Consider the following 4,183-nt stretch of genomic DNA (forward strand, 5'->3'; position numbering starts at 1 on the left):
CAGCCTGAATGTTCATAGTTTTCCTCTTGGAATCTTTTGGCTTTTTCCATACCTGAAGGCTTCTATCCAAATTTCTACCCACATTTCCCCAAACCTGCCCTAATCCACCCAAGAACATAATTTAAATCTACCAGATGAAGACTACCATTTTTTTCTGAGCAAACTTAATCAGTGTGACATCAAACACTCCATTTAAAATCCACAGGTGTGTGCCAACGTTTGCAGCAATATGAACACAGAATGTAGATAGATCTTTTGATTTTGGGGTCACTTCTGTCCCTTCTGATCTGTAGGACCAGGGAGAAAGCTCCTTTTCCCCTGCCGTTTTGGGGTGGGGTTTAGAAAATGTGCAGTTTGCCTGGTTAAAAATATAAAAACTCATGTAAAGCTTGTGAGGGCCCTGCTGCCTGTGACACTGCTCAGCTCTCAGCCACCTGCAGAGCAGCCACGTTTCACACCTGGACCGTGGTTTGCACTGGAGTCACCCAAAACCCCACTGTGGGAGGAAAATGCCTTTTCTTCACAATGGAAAGGCACAAAAGGGCTACAAAAAAAGTGAATTCAGCTTCAGACATGGAAGCAGAAACTGGAATTTCCTGGATCTCATGGAAGCATGGAATGGTTTGGGCTGGAAGGGACTTTAAAGCCCACTTGGTTTCACCCCTACCATGGGCAGGGACACCTTCCAGTACCTCAGGTTGCTCCAAGCCCTGTCCAACCTGGCCTTGGACACTTCCAGGGATGGATCTCCAATCCTGGCAGGATCCCTGCCCATCCTGAGGCTGCTCCAGAGATGTTCCAACCCTTGTTCAAAATCCACATGATCACCCTGCCCTGCAGGACCCCAGGATTCACCTCCCCAAACACAGCCAATGCTTTTCTCTCCAACACTGTCTGTCCAAGCTGTCACCCAAATTACAATATGTTCCAAATGTGCAATTACCGACATTTAAATATATATAAATCTTAAATACAGCACTGCCAGAGCTAAGAACAGGTCATTATTCCAACAAGCAAGGTCTCCGGGCTCACCCAAGGCTCTGTAATCACGGAGTGTGCAATATGGCAGGAGGAACAATGGGGCTTTCAGGGATGGGGAGCAGCAGAGCATCTCCAGGGGCACAGGTATGCAGGAGCAGCCCCAGCTCCTGGAACGCCATCCAGCCCAGCCCCTGCAACAACAGCACATTGTTCCTGCCCAACGTGGGCAGCACAGACAGAGCCCTCGATTGTGCCTGTCACAATGCGCAGATAATTTATAGTAATGTTGGTTATTAAAGGATTTCTAGTCATTAACAGCAATGTGCTCTTTCACTGTCTTTTTTTTTTTTCCCCTATTTTTTTTTTTGCCTGTCATAATAACAAACATTCCTGGGAGATGCTCTGGAACACATCCTATAGGTCTTGGCAGAGGAGCTTTTGAAAGCCTGCCAGTGTTATCTGACATGAATCTCCCAGGTATGACAGAAAGCCAAACCCTCCTGGGTCCAAGAGGACCGTGGGTGGCCAGGAAGGCACCAGCCTCTTCCCAAAGCCAAACTGCAGCTGGGGTGGGGAAAAAAGGGGGACAGGGACCAGCCCTGCCACTGCCAGCACCCTCAAAGGCATCAGTAGAGCCCAAACCCCGACTCTGGCACTCCAGGTGCTCAGTAAGGAAAATTAATATCATCAATTTCTGCTTTTTTCTTTTTTAATCTCTATATTTGATACATTCCTGGTCAAAAAGAAGAATGCAGGGTTAAACCACAAAATGAATAATTAATACATAATGTAAGACATTGACTTGTAGGTTATTTTAATGCCTTGAAAATGGGGGGCAGAGGGGGACCCCCGGGAGTGGGGAGGGCTGGGGACACACTGCACCCCCTTTTCCCCCAGGAATGGGGGCTCGGAGTGTCTGAGCCCAGCCAGAGGAACCACCACAAACCTGCTGCGCCACAGCCAGGGGCTCTGCCAAAAACTAAAATGCCTCATAAAACCCTGCTGGTTTTGCTGGAAGCTGATTTTGAAAGGAACCAGAGAAAAAAGGTTTTGACAACATCAGAATGTCCCGTTTCCTTTGTTTTCATGACATTGCCACGATTTTCCAGTTCAAACTGACTTTTCATTTTACTCTTGCAAATGTTATACCCTGTGTGGTAACACACAGTGATAGGACCTTGGACCCTCTTCAAAATGGAAAAAGCTAAAATCAGAACGAGGCGTTTTGATAAATCCAAAGTAAAAAAAAAAAAAAAAAAAAAAAAAAAAATTATATTTATATATATATATATATTTGAAGAGTTTCCCTCCATGGAGAATTTCCCAACTGCTGCATCCAGACTCCCAGACCCTCTTGGTACCTTGAAACCCCTTGTGCAGAGATGTGATCTCACCTCAGCACCTCAGCCTGTGTCCCCATCCTGGAGGAGCTGCAGCCTTGGCAAAACCCTTCCCATGGGATGTAACCGTGCTTTGCCAACGAGAGTTGGGGCATGAAATCCTGCAATGGTTTGGGTTGGGACATCAGAGCCCATCCAGTGCCACCATGGCAGGGACATCCTCCACTGTCCCAGGCTGCTCCCAGCCCTGTCCAGCCTGGCCTTGGGCACTGCCAGGGAGCCAGGGGCAGCCACAGCTGCTCTGGGCACCTGTGCCAGGGCCTGCCACCCTCACAGGGAACAATTCCTGATTCCCAGTATCCCATCCAAATCTCCCCTTTCCCAGTGGGAGCCATTCCCTGTGTCCTGTCCCTCCATCCCTTGTCCCAGCCCCTCTCCAGCTCTCCTGGAGCCCCTTCAGGCCCTGGCAGGGGCTCTGAGATTTCTCTGGAGCCTTCTCCAGGTGAGCATTCCCAGCTCTCCCAGCCTGGCTCCAGAGCAGGGGTGCAGCATCAGCCCCAGCCCTGTCCCAGTGTGTGAGCACCCCACGGAGAGCCTGGGACACCAGTGTGCACCAGCCAGGGGATGCCCAGGTGGGTGCATTCACATCCCAGCCATGGCCAGCTTTGCTCTGGCCCCTCTCCTCCAGGTGGGATCAGAGTTCCCCATCCATGGATCCTCTCCAATCCCACTGCATCCGTGGCGAGGCTGCATCTGCTGCCCGTGGGGCTCAGGGCTGGGAGGTGAACCGGGGCCACAGCAGCCAAACTGCTCAGGGATGGATTAAAATTCAATATCCTCCAAAATTCATCACATCAGGGAGGAGCAAAAAGAGGCAAAACCCAACAGGAATTCGCCAAATTCTGCGTTTCACCAGGAATTAATGAGAACGGGTTAATGGAAACTCGGCGAGGCAGGAGCTGCTGAGTTTCCAGGCTTTTCAAGGCCCTTCCCACGAGTATCTGCTGTGGGTGGGGACAAGCTGACTCACAGTTTCCAGGGCTGTAGTAACATTTCAACACCCCGGCGCTCCAGCCTTGGGGACTGATGGCAAAGAGCACATTCCCAGCAGAGTGGTTGGGAAGCTTTTTGACAAAATGTTTTCTTGGGTCACAAAATGTCACTTTGGCAAAACCAGATTTTTTTTTCTCTTCTTTTTTGGTAGCAAAGCACCAGTTTCCATGAAATGGTGCTTGGAAAAGTTTTCTGGAGGAGGCCTGGATTTCTAGTCAAACCCACAGAGGTAAAAGCGTCTCCACAAAGGTCCTCGGGGTGGGTGATGGCATCCATCCATGGTGCTCCCCTGGAAAAGTGGGGAGCAGGGACATGGATTCTTTAAATCCCTTCCAGGTGGAGCTGGGCCAAATTGTAAAAAATAATTAAGCAGTTATTGAGGGAGAGAGTCTGACTCTAGCACTGGAGAGGAGAGCCTTGATCTGAGATAGGGAGTGGTGGGTGCAGTTCCCTGGTTTGGCTCAGGACAAACAAGGATTGAACCACAAGTCAGGCCAGTGCCACGAGTACAGGATTATCCCCTGTGCTGCTGCTTTCATTTTTAGGAAAACAAACTCCAACCATCCCAGAAAAGCCCTGCTGCAGTCCAAGGAAAGCACTGGTGTCTCCGGTTTCGCAGCACAGGAAGAGTGCCTTCATCCAAGCACAATGCCAGCCTCCACAGAGAGAAAAGTGGGCCTTTTCTCCTGAATAAAAGATTCATTTCCATTTTTCCCATGGCAGAACAAGCCAGAGGCACACCTTGGCTCTTGGTCAGTCACAGGGTGAAACACAAAGAAGGAGAAGCATCCTCTCCTGTCATTCCCAGT

The sequence above is a fragment of the Prinia subflava genome, chromosome 15, assembly GCF_021018805.1.
Source record: "Prinia subflava isolate CZ2003 ecotype Zambia chromosome 15, Cam_Psub_1.2, whole genome shotgun sequence".
NCBI lineage: Eukaryota > Metazoa > Chordata > Aves > Passeriformes > Cisticolidae > Prinia > Prinia subflava.